The sequence below is a fragment of the Cnephaeus nilssonii genome (assembly GCF_951640355.1).
Source record: "Cnephaeus nilssonii genome assembly, chromosome: 16".
NCBI lineage: Eukaryota > Metazoa > Chordata > Mammalia > Chiroptera > Vespertilionidae > Cnephaeus > Cnephaeus nilssonii.
In genome coordinates, this window is record NC_137087.1 from 16,201,655 (window position 1) to 16,223,623 (window position 21,969).

The following is a 21,969-nucleotide window of genomic DNA, read 5'->3' on the forward strand; positions in this document are numbered from 1 at the left end:
TAAATTTTGCTTAATGAAGTGTAACCAGATGAAAACATGTACAGAAAAAATGAAGAGTATCTGAAGTAACAAATATTTATATAAAAATTACCTTTTTTCTTAATTTATTTAAATGTATGCTGACAGCTTAATACAAAAATTATAACAATCTGTCACATGGCTTATTATATAGATGCAAAAATGTATAACAAAATAGCACCAAAACAAGAAGGAAAGGTAAATATAATGGAATAAAGTGGTTTCAAAGTTGTTACATTAATGTGAAGTTATACAATATTAACTCTTAGTAGGCTGTGAAAAATTAAGCTAAATTAAGGTTGCAAATTTTAATCTCTGGAAAAATTGCTAAAATCGTTTAAAAGCTACAAGAGAAATTAAAATATAATACTAAAAAGCATTTCATTTATCAAAAAGACAGCACAAAAATTAAAGTAAAAGCAGATGGGACAAATAGAAAATACCTTACAAAGTGGCAGACATATGCCTAAATTTAATAAATAAGGTGTAAATGTCTAAACACTATGATTAAAAGAAAAAGGTCACTAAAGTGAATAAAATATCAAAGATGAATTGAATCCTATCTACATAAATGCACTTATAAATATACAAAAAGGTTGAAAGTGAAAGAATGGAAAAATGTATGTACACTCTGGAAAGTAAGTATAAAAAAGTTGGTATGACTACACTAATATCAAAGTAAACTTCAAGACACAGAATACTACTAGAGATTTAAAGAGGGATGTTACATAATTATTAAAGAGTCAGATCATTGGGAAGACATATAAACTATAAATGTTTGTGCACTTATATACAAAGCTTCAAATTATATGATGCAAAAACTAGACATATCTAAGAGCAGAAACTGAAAATCCACAATCATGGTTAGAGAATTAATACCCATCCCTATGTAACTGATAGACCCACATAACAAAACAAAATCCAGTAAGGATACCTACATTTGAACACACTAGTGAACAAATCACTCTGACTTTTATAGAACACTATACCAAATAACTGCAGAATACACATTGTTTTCAAGTACACAGGTATACATGTGGGGGTCTATTTCTGGTTTATCTGTGATGTTTCATTAGTCTATTATTCTATCCTTATATCAATGCCACACTGTTTTGATTACTGTAGCTTTATCGTAAGTCTTCAAATCAGGGAGTATGTGTCCTCCAAATCTGTACTTTATCAACAATAAAAATAAATTAAATAAATAAAATGTGTAATTTCTATGGAATGCAAAATGTAGCTCAATAAAGCTGCTTTAAAAATTTAATAAACCCCTAGGCAAGAGACTGAACAAGAAAAAAAGAGAGAAAGTCAATTCAGCAATGGAAGAGGGCTATTACTGAAGAGTCTGCAGACATTAAAAAGGATAATAATGGAATAATGTGAATAGTGTATGTCAATAACTTCAACAATTTAGATGAACTTGACAAATTCCTTGAAAACGCAGCTTAATGAAAAAGACACAAAAAGAAATAGAAAATCTTGATAGCCTATATTTATTAAAGAAATTAATCTTATAATAACATGTAAAACCTTCTGAGAAAGAAATCAACAGGCCCAAAAGGTTTCGTTAGTGAATTCTATCAAAAAAAATGTAAGATTAAAAACAATATCAAAATCACAAACTCTTTCAGAAAATAGAGAAGGGACATTTGCCAACTCATTTTGAGGCCTGTATAACACACCCAAATCTGACAGAGACATTACAAGAAAAGAAAACTACAGACCAATTTGCATCATGAACATAGACGAAAATACCCTTAGCAAAATATTAGCAAACTGAATCCAGAAATATAAAAAATGGATAATACGTCATGACCAACTGATGTTAATTCCTGAAAAGTATGATTTTAACATTTAAAAGTCAACAAAATGCATTCATCATGTTAACAGTAAAAAGGGAGAAAACCCATATGGTCTTTTTAATAGAAGCAGAAAAAGCATTAAACAAAATTCACACCCACTCAGGATAAACTAAGAATAGGAGAAAATTTATTCAATCTGATAAAGGGCATCTAAGAAAATCTCTACCCAACATAATACAAAATGATAATGTATTGAACACTTTGTTTCTAAAATTGGAAATAAGGCAAAAATGTCTGTCCTACTTCTACTCAGCATTGTAATGAAAGCCCCAGCCAGGGCAATAAGACAAGAGCAATAAACAAAGACATGAAATTGGAAACTAAGATGTAAACTGCTTTTATTCCTGACAATTGTTTACACAGATCCTCCTATCAAACTTAAAAACCAAAAATAAAAAATACTAACTGATTTTAGCAAGGTTACAGGATACAAGGTTAATATACACAAAAAAATTATATATCGTTTCATATTTACATATTAGAAGAACTGGAAAATGAATTTGTTTACAATTCCATTTATATTGGAATCAAAAACATAAAATAATAATGAAAAACTTAATAAAATATGTGCAAGACCTCTACACTAAAAACTACATAACATATGAATACCTGGAAAGATGCAATATTTTTATGGATTCAAAGATTTCATATCATTTAGTTGTCACTGTTCCACAAATTGATCTATAGATTCAATGCAATTCAAATCATAATCTCACAAGCATATTTTTAGAAACTGACAAGTTGATTCTCAAATTTATACAGAAAAACAAAGGATCCAAAAAAGGCAAAGACTCTTAAAAAGGAGTACAGATTTGGAGGGCACAAACTCCCTGATTTAAAGACTTATTATAAAGCTACAGTAATCAAAACAGTATGGCATTGACATAAGGATAGAAAAGCAGACCAATGAAGCATAACAGATAAATCAGAAATAGATCCACACATTTATGGCCAATTGATTTTTTTTGACAAAAAGTTTCAAAAATAACTAAATGGAAAAACTATAACAAAAAAAGAATAAAGGGGGCTGGAACAACTATATAAGCATATGGACAACAATAAATCTCAATTTTTAACTCAAAGATATGAAAATTAATTTACCATGGATCAAAGACTTAAGCATAAAAGCCAACATGCTAAAGCTCCTAAAAGAAAACATAGAATATCTCACAACCTCAAGGAAGGCAAAGATTTCTTAGAAGACAGAAAATACTAATCTCTCTCTCCTACCCCCCACAAAAGATAAATTTGTATCTATCAATATAAACCCTTCTGCTTATCTACAGGCACTGTAAAGGATGTGAAAGAATAACCCAAAGACTGGAAAACATATTTGAAATAAATAGAGATAGCTACAAATGTAATACAGATATCTGACAAAGGACCTGTAACCAGAATATATAGAGTACTCCAACAAATCAATAACTAAAAAAACAAATAACTCAATTTTTAAGTGGGTAAATACTTTAATAGTCCATCCACCAAAGATGATAAATGAATTGCCAGTAAACCCATGAAAAGATACTCAGCATCATTAGTCATCAGGAAAATAAAGACTGAAACCATAATGAGATACCATTGCATATCTATCAGGATAAATAAAGTTAAAAAGACTGCCAACACCAAATATTGGAAAGGATGTAGAGTAATTGAAAATTGCAAACATTGCTGGTGGACGTGTAAATGGTATAATCACATCAGAAAGGAATATTGCCAGTTTTCATAAATTTTAACTCGTATCTGCCTAACAATTGCACTGCCTAACAATTGTACTTATCCATGAGATATAAAAGCCGAGAGCTACGTAAGACTGTCACATGAATGCTCATATTAGCTTTAGTCATAATGACTAAAACTGCAAACAACCATCAAGAAGAAAATGGATGTGGGGAGAACAGAAAAGGGGAAATTTCTGAGATGATGGAAATGCCTATATCTTGATTATCAGTGTATACATTTATTAAAATCATTGAGCAGTACACATAAGATTCATGATTTAAAAAGAAGCCAATAAAATTTGCTTAGAAAAGAAGATTTTAAAAAGTTAATTGGGTAGTGCAGTAGTTAGCATCAGCTCAATTATGCTATGGTAACAAACAGCCCCCAAGTCTTTGTGCCTTAAGTAGGAGTAAGCCTGCTAACCAAATGCAGCTTGCTGGCCAAAAGCAGCCTGCTGCCTATGTTGTAAATAAAGCTTTACTAAAACACAGTCATGCCCATTTATTCACATATTTCTATGTGTAACAAAGTAGAGTAAAAGCCTAAGATAGTTTCTATCTGGCCCTTTATGGGCAAAGTTTGCTCTCTGACCCCTGGCTTGAAACCATGAAGGTTCATTTCTCACTCATGCTCCATGTTAATTAGATATCAGCTGGGAGCTCTGCTTCATGTCATCCTCATTATCAGGCCTGGCTGATGGAGTGACTACCTAGAATGATGCTGGCCCCTGTGATGAGGGAAATGAGCAAGTTCTAAAGGACCTTACACCAGCAATTCAATTATCTGGCTCCCAAGTTTCACAGCACTTTTCCTTACAACTCCCGGGTCAGAAGTGTTCACATGGCCCCATTCACACAAGGGGACCAGAAAAGACAATCCCACCATTTGTTTATACATGGGCCTGGGCGTGAAGAACTGAGATATTTGCCAACCAGCACTAATGACTACCACAATTAAACTGAGAACCATCAGTCCAGGTGTTTATTTCCAACAAACATGCATGACCCTGCTAAAATATTGCCCTACTGGGTAGAATCACTAATCCTAAACATTCCCAAAGTTGCCCCTCAACCTTCCCTTTGGCTCCTATGTCACTGGTTAGAGCAGCCCAGCACTGCATTCTGCACTCATATTGGGTCTAGATTGCAAATCTGACCAACCAGCACCTTCACATTTAATATTCTTAGTAGGGACTCCAGTCCTCATGAACAAGTCAAGTTTCTGTGCCCAAGACGCTGCCATACCTCTGAGACCCTGCAGCCTCATCTCTCCACTGGTTCAATGTCATGCCGGAACACAGCTTACAATTCCCCGGGCATGTCATACTGCTTCCGGATTCCATCCACTCTTTCGCTCCTGTGGTGTGGTTTCCACTGTGTGGAATACCCTCTCCTATCATTCCTACCCTTGAACATTCAGCACAGTCATTATTTTGTCCACAGAGTTTTCCATGACCACCAGTCAGAGAAAACTGTGCTAATGTTGCATCAGACCCAAAGTGCATAATCAGAGTACTTCATCCATTGGGTTAAATGACAGCTAACTTACATAGTACTCACCAGGTGCCAAGCACTTTTCTAAGCACTGTTCATATATCATTTCATTTAGTCCTTATCCCAGCCAACAAGATAGGTGCTAGTATCATCTCTAGTTTACAGGTAAGGACACTGAGGCATAGGGCTGTTAATTAATTTGTGCAAGGTCCCACGGGCAGCAAGTGGCAGAGCTGTGGTATGGCCAGTAGGCTGCAAGACAAACTCTTAACATCTTGCTACCCTGCATTTCAACACTGAACGAGATAGGTCTGCCTGCCTTTGAAAGAAAGGCAAAGTAGCAAAATCGCATCTCGTTCCTGTCTGTACCCCCAGGGCCTGGATTGTGGGCATTTAGGCAACATTAGCTGCTTCAATCAGGGTTTGTTTGGATGAAATGAGACCCTGGATTCCCCAAACCAAGCTTTCTGCTAAATAAAGTCCTCTTGACTTGTGACATTTAGGAAGTGGACAGATAATTACCACATGTACCTTTCCCTGGACCCCAGCCCTTCCTCCAGGGCTGCTGGCCTACTTGGAAATGGAGAGACAGGAAAGGTCCAAATCGCAGATCTTCAGAAAACAAGATACTCTGAGTTGCGACCAGCATCCAGCCAATCATTCAGGAACTTTCACAGAATCCTGACTGAAATGTGAGAACTTGGCTTCTCTGTTCAGAAAACAACACAAAGCTTTCCTAAAAGTTTTCCTTCCGCGTGTAATTATGCTTTCGATTGTTAATAGCTATAATTATGGAAGATGGCATTGTCGTGCCTGTAATTTTTCCTATCCCCTTTGGTATTTATTGATAAATGGCTTTATTAAAAAATAATGATAATTACCTTGTTTGGTTGTATATCAATATAGTTTCAGTTTTTCTTTATTGCCAATTATGGAATTTTATGGATTGCTAACATTTAGTTCTTTTATTGGTTTATATTCTCTTGGTGGTACAAAAAAAAGGGGGGGAAATTAACCATAATTTTATCCCTTCATTTCCTGACTCCCCCCAACCTGTCCCAACTCTGTTAAGAAAGCAATCTATGCCTGCTACACAATTCTAACAATTAGCTGCATACCCCAAAATTCTCCTCTATGGGCCAGCGCCTCGCCAAATGGTAGAAAATGAAAGGCTCTTCCCCAACAGCGCACCTCACAGAATCAGCACCCAGAGCTCAAAACAAAGCCCGGTCTGGTGGGACCAGGGTTTAAAATCTACTAAATTAACTACAAGAAGATCAGATAGGCAAATAGCTGGTCTCGGTGTTCCCCAGAAGAAAACCCCATTTGCTTTACCATCACAGCCAAACCACCTCCGCACAGAAGATGTCATAGCTCTTGGAGAGCTCCTTCCAAAAGAAACTCCCCTTGGACCTCTTTTGAGTTCTCTCTGGAGACTCTGAGCTCTCGAAAGGCTAAGAAGACGACACACCCCTTTGTTTATCAGCTGTCCTCCACTGGGCACAGCCCAGCTCATATTCTCTGCCGAACATAAACCAACTTGAATCAGTGCCCCAAATGTAAGTGGTCCATGCTTCTTTGCAAACAGTGCATCTGACAGTGTTTTCATGAGGAAGTGGAGTCCTTGTCCTTAGCATCAAGAAGAGGAGCAGTATGAGCCCTTGGTACTTGCTGTGTAAGTCAGGCTGTGCTAGGAGGGAGAGGAGCACAAGCAAAAGAGCATCACATTTGGAATCAGACCCCACCTGCCTAACCTTAGGCCATGCTCTTAACCTCTTTCCACACCTCTTCCTGCTGAAATAATTTCAGCAACACCTGCAACTCAGAATTGTTGCAAGGATTTAATGAGTTAAACATCTGGCACATACTTATTGTTTAATATATGCTATTAGCTCCTTCCCTTTCTTCTAGCCTAGCAGTTTTCAACTTGCTCCCCAGGAGATAGTTAGCAATGTCCAGAGAAAACTTTTGTGATCACAACTTGGGGAGGACCATGCTGGCACCTAGTGGGTAGAGGCCAGATGCTGCTAAACATCCTATAGATGGCCCCCACACAAAAATTATTCAACCAAAAATGTTAACAGTGGCAAGATTGAGAAGTCTTGCTCTAGATCAGTGTGAAATAATTCTTTCATTATGGCTGTTTATTCTCCATATATCCTATCTCTTTAAATGAGCAAAGACTTACTGAGAACCTACCATGTACAAAATGCTATGCTAGGCATATCCTTAACCATCTTGTATATTCGGTTGCTGGCTGACCTTTTCCCATAGCAACTCCCATCCTCAAATATTGTCCAACCTTATGAACATCAAGCTCTGGCTTCTTTCTTCTCAATGCTGCTCTCAGCGGCCCTGAAGTCAGACATGCTATGTGTCAGAGCAAAGACCTGTATTAATCAACCATTCCAAATATAGCAACAGCAGCATGAAAATCAAAGAATGGGCCTTGGGGACATCAATATTTGCATGTTCATAATAAATACTTAACTACACATCTGTGCAATGTTCAATGTAGTTGGGGGAGAAAAAGAACATTTATGTTGATTTTTGTCAACTTCTACAACTCAAGCATCTGATGTGCTAAAGAAAACTAGAAAACTGAATAGACATAAGATTATTTTAAATATATTTCTAAATATGCACTTATGAATTGGAGATATGTTTGATTTACTCTGAAGTTTTTCTAACCATCAATTAACCTATAGCTACCACTTGAGTTAGTGGAACAATTTTTCAATCTGTGCATTAAACATCCATCTCTTTCCATCTGATGCTCACCTCTACAACTCATACTGACCTAGGCTTCAACACTCAAGACTCGGTCTCATGTTTTTATTCTTCTCTGTATATGTTGTGCATCTGTGTGAGTACATCTCTCTGTGTGCAGAAGCCCTAGTTACCACATTTACAATCCACCAGGCTCTACTGTAAGTTCTTTGTAGTCATATCATTTCATTGTCATAAACCACTACAGAGGCAGATGGTATCCCCTTCATTTTTGAGGGGGGAAGAGTGAAGGCTTAGAGAGGTTAAGTAATTTGGCCAAAGTCACATAGCTAAAAATTCTCAGTAAGAGTGTTCTGAGAATTTTGTGTGTCTAATTCCAAAATCCACATTCTTCACCATTACACTAATTAGGAAGAAAGAGCCCTCCAACTGGTGAGTGCTCTTCATAAAGAAGGAAGCAGTGGGCACATCCTTTGACTCAGCAAATCCACCTCAAAGAAATGCTCATTCACGGAAGCTAGCTCATGTGCAGAAATTTATATGTAAAAAGATATATATATATATATATATATATATATATATATATATATATATATATATATATATTGCATAATTTGAAAGGGAAAAAAGAGTAAACCTAAATGGGGGAAGTAGATCCACGCTATGGAATGTGGGAATTCCATACAAAGTAGGGGGAATATGGCAAAGAGAGCTTTGCTTACCCATTACCCATTTTCTCTTCTTCCTTACTAACAATACTCTGATTTAATAGCTGTGTGCTAGTAAATGTTTCACAACCAGCTCACTCTTGCACCAATTTTTATGGTGTAAATATTCCCACTATGGCCAACTTTAAGTGACCAAGTTGAGGCTCACAAAAATTCCTAAGAATGTAACAATGGGTTCTTGCAGCCAAGGAAGAGCCAGCTCTAGCACATGACTGCCTGGGGGTAAGCAACAAGGTGTAAACAATTTGTCCTTCCTTAAAAGTGTGACAGACAGCAAGTGTGGAAGTGTTTTCCCTTCTTCTCCCCTTCTTCCTCCTTCCTGCTTGGAATTCAGATGATCTGACTGGAACTCGGCAGCTACTTTGAGCCATGAAGCAACATAAAAATGCTGGTGGTACAGAAAGACAGAAGGTACAGAAAGAAAGAAGGAGCCTTGTCTCTGTTGACTTCATGAAGCCAACACAAGAGCCGTGGCCCGCCTACCGCTGGCCTCCTCTATTGGAAAGAAAATAAAACTCCTATTTTAAGCCATGGCCGCTTTGGTTTTCTGTTACATGCCACCCAACTAATACAGACTTTGCTTTCACATCTCTATTACTTATATCTTTTATAATGAGAATGTATTATTTTTTCATTAAAAAGGCAAAATAAATTTTTAGAGTCAAGCGGTTGGACCCTTAATAAGTGTTTCCAAGTTGCCAATTCTCATGACAGTATCCATGGATCACAGGGCGGGGAGGCGAGGAAAACCAAGAGAAAGTGCAAGCCTGGCACACAAATCAACAATGTGGGCATGCCCTGAAAATGAAAGGGGAAGACTGGACTCCAACCAAGTTCTCAAACTGCCAAAAAGATGTCTGGCCAAAAAGGCTTCAGAGGCCTCCTGAGGTAAGCCTTGGGTGAAACACACAACAGGTGATGGGAGAAGCACAGGATGTGCTGCCAGGCTGACGTCTCCACTCCAGCAAACTCCCATGCAGCCTGCCCCCGGAGAGGAAAAGCAGCGAGACTCATCCCCTGGCTCACAGCAGGGGCTCCTAAGCTGTCCCAATTAAGGGGACCCCAGAGACTGTAAAGAGGAAACAGAAGACAGAATCTCCAACCACACAGCATGGGGTGGAGCAAGAAAATACGGGACCATTCAAGTTTCCGGACCCAAAGGGAGAGCTGCAAACAGCAAGCTGGTGGTTAGGAAAGTCCTGGGGGAGAGCGCAGGCAAATCCAATGGGGTCTTCATGGTTCCTGGTCCCCAGGGGTCACAAATATTTTACTGAGTGACACATTCCAAAATCAATCGCAGTGTAAATCTTCTGCCTCGTCTTACACAAAATAACTGTATGCACCTTATATGCCCAAGGTTAGGGTATATGCCATGGGAAAAAATGCTAAGTGTGGGCCCCTATTCTTGAAGATACTGCAGTTTAAAAAAATGAGTGTGCATAGGTTAAAATATCTACAGAATCTCCATCTATGTCTAAGCATCAGATGTATATTCAAACTGGTCAAGGATTCATGGGAGGAAAGGCAAAGAGGAATGTAAAAGCCACACAGGGAATACAGGTCAGAGAAATACGGGTTTTCAGTCAGGACCTAAAGAATATATATAATTTGAGCCAGAAAAAAATTAGAATGTATTCCATACTGGAAAATGGTAAACAATGTGTGTCAAATGGGTCTTTTGGGTTTGTCCTGATAAATCACCTTCCAATTTTGTTCTCATTCTCCTTTGTCCTAGCCCAGTGGTCGGCAAACTCATTAGTCAACAGAGCCAAATATCAACAGTACAACGATTGAAATTTCTTTTGAGAGACAAATTTTTTAAACTTAAACTTCTTCTAACGCCACTTCTTCAAAATAGACTCGCCCAGGCCGTGGTATTTTGTGGAAGAGCCACACTCAAGGGGCCAAAGAGCCGCATGTGGCTCGTGAGCCGCAGTTTGCCGACCACGGTTCTAGGGCCTCAAAAACCAAACTAAAGACTCTCAGACAATAGGGAGCCCCTGGAAGCTAAATAATGGGCTCCGCCTACTCATTCGACCTTATGAAAATTCATCCTTTCCACACTCTCAAAAATGGAAAGATATTATGAGGAGAAGCAGCCCAGATATTTCTAGGCCTCAGTAGCTCATCACTGAGAAAGGTAATAACAAACCCGGGAGTGATGAGGATGCCCATGGGCTAAGATATCCCTTTCCCAGCATCTCGCACTCTGTCAAGTTGTGTCCCATCAATGCCCCAACCCTCCCAACGTCCGGTGTGCTTGAATATAGTGTGTACCCAGTAAAGCCCAAGTACGGTGAGGGCCAGAGTTGGCCCATTGTCCCAGATGCCAGAGAATCAAAACCTAAGGCTAAGAGCATGACACGTGTCCCCTGGGAAGCTGTGGCAGATTTTCACAGTGGTTGATGGAATGGAGGGCAGGGGTCAGAGATGCTTACAGCGAGAAACACGTAATGGATATTGGTATTTAAAACAGAAAGTAGCCCTGGCTTTAAGTTAATGTTTCATATCCAATAAAGAAGGCTAAATATCTATTGTTTTGATAGATTGCTATAAATGAAACATTAGCGGGGCTCTTAAACACCTTGCTTCAGATCTTCATTACATGAAATTAATCTTGAGCAGCGTATCACACCCAATATGGCTGGATCCTATTAAGTAGCCAGTTAGATAACATAGGCTCTGCTCTGTCTAATAAGGACAGAATCGGGAAGGAGTCTAACAGGACAATTCCACCACTTCTGCAGCCCAGGAGCATTGCAAGCCAGAGCAGAATGTTTTCTAGAAATTCTCAGTGTAGCCATCATGCCCCTGGAGGAGATTTAGGATAGTTTCACAGTGTCTTCCAAAAAGCATGACCATGCTGAGTGCTTAACTTAAGACAGAAGATACAGAAACTATTATCAAAGAGTTGAGACTGGAGAGTTTGCAAATCTCCATCCTGGCTTGCCTGAGAATGGGGCGACCTTTGCTGCCTCTGAGGACTCTCACGGAATCACCGAAGTTGTTGAAGATTTCTCTGCAATTGTCTTGTGGAAACTTCCATTAGGCAAAAGAAGACCAAAAGCTCAAAATATAATAAATTCAGAGAATGGTAGGAAAACCCAAAACCCAAATACAACTACTCATTCAGCCAAAAACAAGCCTGAGAAAAAGCACAAACCTCCAAGAAAGCAGAGCACTCAAATGTCCAAGGAACAGAGTTCCTCTCCTGGCCACAGCTGCCGACTTACACAGGCCCATGCCCCTCACACGTTACCGAGGCTCCTAAATGTTCATTCCACGTGCCCACTAGCAGAGATTGATGTGGATTTTATCCTTACAGGAGGCACATGGAGAACCTGAGGAAGCAGACAGAGATTTTTTAACCTTTGCATTCAATATAACAATATAACTAGTTACCAGAAGGCCCTATAAAACCTTTTTATAACATGTTAGAGAGATAATCCATAATGTTTTTAAATTAAGCCAGAAAAGAATTTCTCTTTGGTGTTCGTTTTGTCCATGAGACCACCTCAATCAGATTTGATCCTACAGTGAGGACAGGGATGGAGCAAAGCAGGGCTGCCCGTCAGTCACTCCAATACTTACTGGCCAGCTACAGATATGGATGTTTCTAGAACCATCTTGGCTCTAAATTCCTTCAATAGGGAAACTTCTCCAAAATGAAGAAAGTACTTCACTCCGTATACCATTACCGTGGACTCCTGTATCTAAAGGTGTCTCTTCCTTTGATACTGCCAACCCACCGGAACTGCAGCAGTATCTCCCTTTCAACAAGTCACTGTTTCACAGTAATCACAGCTAACATGTACATACCATGTACTCTTTACATGCTTTCTTTTTATATATTAACTCAATCATCCTAACAAGACTGTGAGATGGGTTTCTTACTAGCCCACTTTAGAAGTGAGGAAACTGAGGCTTAGGGAGGCAATTTACTATCTTGCTGTAGCCATGTAGCAATTAATTGGAAAACCTGGAATCTGAATCCAGCAATTTGATTCCATCAACCCTGCTCTTAATCCCAACAGTATGTTGCATATGTTTTACTTGTTCTTTCCAAAGTTGAATAATATGAACCCAGATATATAATCCAAAGACTAATAGTGAGAGAACAAACCCTAAGTGTGCTTGGCCATATCTCTCCCCCATTCCTTCCACCTCACTCCCTAAACTCCCAGTATTCCACAATTGGATATTATTGCTGCCTCCTTAAACATGTTTTGATATTTTTAAAAAAATGGCCATAAGAAATCCCAGCAAGAACAAGAGTGACAGAAAACAGACCATTGTTTATTTTGACCATGTACATGTGCCCCTGATATTGACATCTCAGCTCTTGGCCAGTGTTCCGGGTATTGGGTGGTTTGCTTGACTGGAAGAAAAGGAAGAGATTAACATTCACTGAGTACTTTCTCGCTATGTGCAAGGTAATATGCTATGCTCTTTCACTCACAATATTATCTTTAATACCAACAGCAAGCCCAACAAAGGTAATTAATAAAATCTTGTTTTGAAAGACAAAACACAAACAAACACACAAAAAACAGACTCAGAAAGGTTAAGTACCATGGTCAAGGAGACTCAACCAGGAGCAATGGTATGTGGATTAAACCAAAGCCTGATCTGCAGCCGAGGCTATTTCTGCAACCGCATGCTGGGGAGTAGATACCCTAGCCTTTAAACCAGAATTCATTCTTAGATTTTTTTTTTTCCCCTCTGAGCAGTGAGTCTTTACAGATTTACTGGTTGTTAAATGCTACTGACTCTAGCTAATTCCCAAATTAACTAGATTCCTTTCGAAGCTTGTAAAATGTGCTACACACTCAACTTCTGAATTTAGCATGCAAGATGATGACCACAGCAGGAAGAATGGTGCAACTTTCTTGTTAGAACAATGCACGTCTAAAAGCCTCTTTTAATTTCTACCTTCTTTTATGAGGACTATGTGAACGAGGACACACCTAGGATACTGCATATTAATTTCAACACAGCTAATACCCAGAATGTCCCACCAATTTACTCTTCACTGACAATGTAAAAAGAAAATGATTTATGCAGATCAATCATCTCGCTCATCAAGTCCTACCCTGACAGCCAGCCTTCATCATTGCTATTTAAAAGGCACTGCTGACAGAAAAGACCGACTCTTTGATTAAGGGCCCTGTCTGGCTAACCTTTTATTTGAAGAATGATTGCCGCTGAGTGACAAATACTTTTCCATTCATTTCAAGGCAAAGATATTGACATTCAAATGCTCGATGGCTACACTGAGCAGATGCCACTGTTGGCAAGAGGCTTGAGAGCAACAGCAGGTACGCCGTGGCTCTGGGGGCACCCGGGAAAGAATAAAACTAAAACACACACGCACGCGCTGGCTAAAGGCTCTCACCAAGTGAAGGCTGCGGGTCTCTGGGCCAGATCCTCTTTCCTCCACAGTTATCAAAGAACATCTGTTTGTAGTTTCGCCCCTGGTCTCTCCTTAAAAGTGCCCTTGTGTTACCTTGACCCGACTTGGAACTGCACAGACAGCAGAGATTAAGAGTAAAGTCGAGGTTGGGAGCATGCAGTTTCCAACCAGAGGAAGAAACATCTTCTCCCTCTCCACCCTGAATCCCATGATCCCGGCAGAACTCACACTAAACATACCGGCCTCCCAGGACTGCAAGTAACTAAATACAAAGTAGAAGAAGCATCTGAAAAATCACCTACAAAAAGCAAAAAACACCACAGTAATATATTATCCTATATGCTAAGGGGAAAGAAGAGAGAAAAAAAATATATATGAAAGAGTCAGGGATCAACAGAAATGGAGTGACCAGATGAGATAGAAATTGAACTTTAAAAAACAAAACATGTTTTCTAATCCATTTCAGGTAGATGTTACATTGGTCAGTATTTCATATATATAATGTAAACACATGTCATAGCAGGATTTTTGCTTGTGTTCATTTCTTAAATGCAAAATATTGCCTTAAAGGGAAGTGGGAAAATTATGGATTAAGGAAAGCTATTTGTGACAAGACATCCCAAAGCCTCGAGATGAATCATTTCCAGGAACAAAACTCCTAGTGAAAAAGCTCAGCAGGTGATCAGCTATTCCTTTTAAATCTTGCCAGGATGCAATGTGTAGGTCTCAAGTGCTCACAAGGGACAGGGCATCAAAAAAACGTGTAGCCCTGATGTCTGAAGAATTCCCACAGTGGGAGAGGCAGACCTAGGTAGAATCGTGTTCTACCCCAGGCCAAACAGGTGACCCAGCAGCAGAGTAGAAGAAGGTCATGGGGCGTCAGACACAGAGAGAGAAGACCTGGGTTTGACTCCCATCTTTGCTGCTTATTAGCTGAGGGATACGAAGCAAGTTACTTTCCCTCTCCAGTCCTGTGTTACCCCATCTGCAGAATGTCTACTTTATAGAATTATTTGTGGACCTTAAACAATATGCCTTAAATAAAGCAACTTTCCCTTACCCAAACCTCTTTCCCTCCCATTCCTTTCTCCTCGTCTTCTCCTCTTTGCTCACTTGTTTCTATGAGAGAGTAGTTCACAGGAGGTATGGGAGAAAACACAAGATTTATGGTCACAGGGCCAACCTATGACCCCTGGGGCAGACACTTACCACCTGTGCAGCTGTAAAATCTTTGGATAAGTTCCATGTTGAACATCCATTTCCTCAACTTTAAGTGAAATCAGTCATGCTAGCCCTATGTCCCCCACTGAGTTACAAGGAGAAAAAATAAGATAATGTTAAAGCACTTGATAAATTTTAAATCGATACAGAAATGTTTTCCATAGTTACTGTTTTTCTCCAAAAATGGGATACTCCAACCCATTTTTACCTTTTTCCTTATTTATTTCACCCATCTATATTTCTCATGGTGAGTAATACATCAATCACCCGTTAATTAATCAATAATCATAATATCATCTCCATTCACTAGAACTATTAGTAGTTGCCTCTACAGCTGTCTGGAAGGAGGACCAGGTAGAAGTGACATTTCTTCCATAACAAAAATTTACTGGGGGTTATTATGAGCCAGGAGGTGAATAAAAATGCAAAATTGAGTCAAGTGGAGCAAATAGATAAATAAATAAATGATTTCAATATTGCTAACCATATATATCACAAAGGATGCTGAGGATGCTGATGAGAGAGGGTGTGGTTACCTGGTGAGTCAGGGGAGAGTTCTCCATGATGTGTTACACTTGGGTCTTCAAGGGTGAGCAAGTCCTCACCAGGTGGAAAAGGAAGAAAAAGGTCATTTTGGGGAAAATAATGCCAAGTGCAAAGGCATGGAGGCCCAAGAGAGATCACATGCTCTGGCAGGGACAAGGGCAAGTTCAAGACAACCTACAGATTTAAGACTCACTCCTTTAGGCAAAGGGGAGTTTGAGCTTGAAACTGCTGTGACATGGCCTATGGTTTAGAAACATCACCCAGATGAAAGGCAGGACAAACATTCACTGGACACCTAATCTGTGCTAGACACTGGAGACACAAAAAATGAAAAACACTATCTGACACCCCCTCAGGGAGGTGAGCGAGGTAGTCTTACTTGCTTTCAAGTAATGTCTGAGTACCTGCCCAACTGGGGGCTCTGGGTGCCCCAGGCCCCTGGCACCAGCACCCATGGATTCTTCTCTGGCCTTGGAACCTGCCCGTCCTATCCAATTTGTGGGTGTGAGTTCCTATTATTCTGCTTGACCCTACTGTTCTGTATCTATGGACAGTGGTGCAACTATGGGTCCCCACTTACATGTTGTGAGCTCTGTCCTCCGGTTTTCCGTCATCCGTCCCTAATGCTAACCTACTGCTGTCCTGCTTTGACCTGCGGTGATCCTGTGGACAGCCCCATGGCTCCTGAAACTGTCTCTAAACGTGGGAAGGTCTCTATTCCAAGCCTCTGCCCCTTGCTCCCTGTATGCCCTCCCAGGGAAAGTGTGAAAGGTGATACTAGGTGTTCACCAAATCTTGTTTCACTGTCCTCTTCCTGGGCATTCAGAAAGACAAAAATTGACAACAGTTAGTTTGGATTCTGGTCAATACAGGAAAAAAGCTCATTGCAGGCCTGGCCCTTAAAAACATCCTAGTGCAGACTTTCTAGTGTATTAGTTTCCTAGGCTACTATAACAATCACCACAAAATTGGCGGCTTAAAACAACAGAAATTTCTTCTCTCACTTCGCTGGGTAGCAGAAATCCAAAATCAAGATGTAAGCAGGGCCACCCTTCCTCCAAAGACTCTAGAGGAGAATCCTTCTCTGCCTTTTCCAGCTCCTGGTGACTCTTGGCATCCCTTGGCTAGTGCCCACATCACTCCAAACCCTGCCTCTGGGGTCTTTACGTGGCCCTTCTTCCCTCTGTGTGTCTGTGTCCAAATATCCCTCTCCTTTCTCTTATAAAGGGCATGAGTGTTTTTTATGTAAGTCTCATTCTAAATTGGTATGACTTAAGATCCCCCTCAAGATCCTTAAGTAATTATATCTGCAAAGAGACTATTTCCAAATATGGTCACATCTGAGGTTCCACATAGGCATGAATCGGGTGGGTCACTAGTCAGCCCACTACACCTCCCATGCACCCTTGGAGGCCTCGCGCTCCCGCTGGTGCAGTTGCCAGATGTCAGAGCCCAATTTCTGAGTGGCCATGTGAAGCAGAGTTCCCCCAACAGCACCCCTCTCTAGACACATAAGAGAGCATAAAACAAAACTTCTCGATGTTAAGCCACTGAGATTTCAGGATTAATTTGCTACAACGGCAGAGGCCAGCCTGGCTTGGCTACCACCCCAAGCCTCATGCCTTTGCTCTGCAACGCAAACACTGATTATGAGCCCAGGGCTCACATGTAGTGTTTTCATTTGGGGTCATTTTTTGCTCAAAAGCCCTTTTAGGTAGTTCTTGCTAAATGTCCCAGGAATTTCTTCCGGAGCTTTGCTTGGCCTGGGTATGAGTGTATGAGAGGTTTCTTACTTTCCCTGGGTCATTAGGCTTCTGCTGATAACATCACCGTTTTCCTTACTGATCTCACGGGAGAAGGTGGTGGCCAGTGTGAGTTATCTCTTGCTTTTACTGGGGCAAGAGGGAAGGAGAAAGGGGTCAAATGTGGGTGTTTTCCAGCTAAACTCACCCAAAAGTGCACCGAGAAAAACAGTAGCTAGTGTCCCTTTCTTACAGAAGTAGGAGGAGCACCAGATTTTTGAGTCATGAAACTTGGGCTGAAATTTCCCAGCTCTGCAAACTCAACAGCTAAGATACTTTGAAGTTGCTTTTTATTACAGAGCCCTACATCTCTTAATTTTTTTAAAGGTGGGGGAGGTAAACACCACCTTTTCTTCAGGGTGGCTGTGAGAATTACATGGTACTAGATACGTGTTTAGCTGAGTGCTGTTATCATAGCAGTTACTGATATATGTGAACTTTCCTATGCACAGGCCAATTTATTCCCACTTGTATCACCCCCTTCTGGGGCAAGGTCACAGCTAAGTGTGTGTGAAACCATGATCTTTAGCACTGGTCTCAACAATCCCGCAAGCATTTCCTGTTCTTTCCCTAATTCACCCTTTTATATACTACTTGTCTAGTCCTTAGAAATGGCTTACAAGTTCATGGATGGACTGTCTAACATCTCTAATCAGCTGAGTTTTGCTCTTAAATACTTCATGAGAGTTCATTTTGATCCTCCAGTTAGACTGAGAGCCCTCTGAAGGCAGGAACTATGTCTTATCTTATTTCTGTAAACCCAGCATCTGTGGCACAATGCCAAACTGATCATCGAGGCCTACCCCATGCTCACTGACTGCAGAGAAAACGGAGGATGGGGAGTCCCATGACTAAGACAGGATTTGGCCTCCTATATCATGAATATTCACAAAATAAGGGGCAGTGCTGAAGTTAGCCGGTGCACTCACAGAGCAGAGGGCAGGCAGCAGAAGCTGAAACACTTAAGAAACGGAACAAAAGGAGGCAGGATTCAGCGACACTCTGGGATTTGGTGGGTCCCTCCCTAAATAAGTCAGCTAATGGTCTGTTCATCACCCCTTCCGAGCTGGATCTGCTAAATGTACTCTTACAGTTGTATGAAGGGATTATAATAAAATACATGTTACACATCACACAGCATATGTTATCTATATATATAAAAGCCTAAGCAACTGTTATGACCAAACCACTAGAACAACCTGTCAACCAGTCACTATGATGCGCACTGACCACTAGGGGGCAGACACTCAACGCAGGAGCTGCCCCCCAGTGGTCAATGCACTCCCACAGCCAACCTTCCGCTGCTGGCCGGTGGCGTCGGCATCCAGCATTTGTTCCTTCCATGCCCAGTCCGGCAATCACCTCCTCCTCTCCCAACCCTGCCAGGGCCTTTGGTCCCGAGCTGGGATGGGGAACCAGGGGTGGGTAGCAGTGGACACAGCCGCTTTCCCAGGGGGGCCGAGGGCTGGCTCCCTCCTCGGGGCCAGCGGCCAACCTCTCATGCCCCGTTCCCAGGCCCTGATCAGCCCAAGGTTCCTCCCCCCGGCCCCGATCGGCCCAGCCCTGATCAGCCCTGATAGCCGGCCAGGCCTAGGGACCCCACCCATGCATGAATTCATGCACTGGGCCTCTAGTATAATATATATGTGTTATATATCAACTAGAGGCTGGTGCACGAAATTCATGCACTCAGTGGGTGGTGGGGAGGGTCTTTCAGCCTGGCCTGCACCCTCTCACAGTCCAGGAGCCCTCAGGGGATGTCCGACTGATGGCTTAGGTCTGCTCCCCCTAAGCCGGCAGCCGGACATCCTTAGTGCTGCCATGGAGGTGGGAGAGGCTCCCACCACTGCCACTGCGCTCGCCAGCCGTGAGCCTGGCTTCTGGTCAACACACTGACCACCAGGAGTCAGCTCCTGTGTTGAGCGTCTGCCCCCTGGTGGTCAGTGCACATGCTAGTGACCGGTCATTCCACTGCTCAGTCGATTTGCATATTAGCCTTTTATTATATAGGATTTGCAAACATATTTATAGCACCTGCTTTGTATCAGGAACTGTTTTACTTATATATTAACTCATTTAGTCTTCACAACTCCACCACATAGGTGCTATTATGATCAGCATCTTACAATTGAGAAATAAACCCAGAGAGGTGAATTTGCCCACAACCTGAGACTAGTAAGTAGGCAAGGCCTGGACTCGGATTCGGGCAGCCTGGCTCCAGAGTATATACCCCCAGCCATTTGGCCACACTGTCTCTCAAGAGGAAGAGCAGAGGGGTGGGGGAGGGAGCCCCCAGTCAACATAGTATCTGAGAGAGGGGCTTACAACTTAACAGATTTTAACAGAAGAAGCTGGTCGCAGGAGCAGGATCTGGCAGTAAGGATGCAGGGGGACAGCCCCTGTGAGAGAAGAGCTGGTGACAGCCACCTTAACGCTAGCAGAGGCCGGATGGAAGCAAGCCCCTAAGTGAATGCCTTTAGTCTGGGATAGGACTGATCCCAGGGGGAAGGCCCTGAATCGCAGCATCAGGAACACAGGTCTAGCAGACTGAAGACAGAGGATAAAGACAGGGAACACAGGTCTAGCAGACTGAAGACAGAGGATAAAGACAGGGCTGGGAGCAGCTCCAGAGAGCCTTGATGGCTCTGCTTGGAGCTTCCCATCTTTAATGCACCAACTGCTACAGGCAAGAGACAGCCAGCTTTCCCACCAGCCCCCCAAAGCTGGGCAACCCATAACCTGCACTCGTTTACCATTACTAAGTAAGTCATTTCCGTTTCCTCCAGCCTTGGCCCTCCTTCACCATAAACAGAGTCCCCCAAGGCTCCCACTCGAGGTAGTCACTAAAGCCGGGAGGGCAATGGCGTCCTCTCTCAGGCTCCTCAGTCCTCGTGGGCAAGGACCCCTCCTCCCTCCCTAAGCATATCGGAATGAGCACTATCTGACGGGGGAGCCTTTCATCTCCGCAGCTTTGAAAACCACAAACGTTATATCAGATCTACAACAAAGAGCAGGGACTTCAGGGGTTGACAGCACGGCCATAATTAAAGAGGACCATCAATAAGCTGCCATGTTCCACAATGCCACCTTATAGCTGCTCCAAAGCCAACTGTTTACCTTTCAGACATTTCTATGGAAAGGTTTAAACAGGTGCCATTTGAATTGTTTTCATAGATATGCAAACAGGAGATATCAACTTTTCTTCTAAGACAGAGTGTAATGTACAGCATGCTATTCCCTTGCTAATAGTGTACAATTGATTGACTCAAGGGAAATACTGTCCAGTAACTGATAAGAATATGAAACCAAAAATACCATTGGAAAATACTATAGGGTTATTGCCAAAGATGAAATGGGAAACAATCCAAAATTTTCCATTTTAAGTTTCTTCTGGCCCACTGACCTCAGTTTCTCTCTTTGTAAAATAAGGAGGTTGCATTTGAAGCTTATGTTGACATGAAGAACCCTCTCCCCAGCACAAGTCCAGGTTACAGAACAGGAAAACTCAGGGGTGTTTTTGGGTGGATCAGGGTCCCACTTGCACCCCTGTGCCTCCAGAATTTTCCTAGGGCTCTGAGAACCACAGGACCAGATCACCTCTGTGATTTCTTTCTAGGACCAAAATTTTGTGATTCTGAAGAAAAAAATAAGAAAGGAAGAGAAGGAGAAGGTAGAAGAGGAGGAGGAGGAGAAACAAACAAACAAAAAAAAACACCCTATCTTGTGTCTTCAATATTTTTTCTCTGTTTAGCATCTAAATAGCACCGAATGAATGCAGGCCTGAGTCAGTGACTAAAATAGGAAGCTTTAAGGATCTTCTCTGCTTCTCCTAGAGTTGGGGTAGTGCTAACTACACCAACAGCAAACAGAAAGAGGCAGCACTAAAGTGAACGTAAGTCTTGGGTACAAAGAACTCCTCAGCTGTGCACTCCTACCTGGCTCCGTCCCATTCCCGGACAGGTCTGAGGGGAGCAGAAGAAACGTGCTCCCCACACTTTTCTTCTTCCTTGGACTCTTGTGCCAGCTTCCCAAGGCATGCAGTTGTCATGTTTCCAGTTCCACCTGCATGCTGGAAACCTCTGGAGTTCTCTGGAGCTCCTGAAAACTTAGCCCATTCCAAGACAGCCAGGAACTTCGACTTGGGCAATGCCTTAGACTTGAGGTGGGAGCAAGAGGACTGCCTGTGGAACCACTCAGAGCCACTGAAGCAGGACCCCTCAGTGGGACTTGCAAAGCCTACCCATGTTCAAGGGCTCTTATCACCTCATGTGTACAACTCACACACGGAGAGGGAACCCCTGGGCCAGAATCACAGTGGCCCCACCTGGCATATTATGACTCATTATGATGTTGACCCTTGGGGGATTTTCTGATACCTGAGGACATAACACTGTGAGAGTAAGTGTGAAGTGTTGTGGCTCATTTCTTTGCAGC

The 21,969-nt window shown here is 41.7% G+C and overlaps 1 protein-coding gene across 1 annotated transcript in view; it reads right to left on the reverse strand.

Annotated features, from left to right (window-relative positions):
* The window catches only part of LRMDA (leucine rich melanocyte differentiation associated), a 999,120-nt gene that overhangs the window by 653,990 nt on the left and 323,161 nt on the right, over positions 1–21,969 (reverse strand). The gene's annotated exons all lie outside the window — the stretch shown is intronic.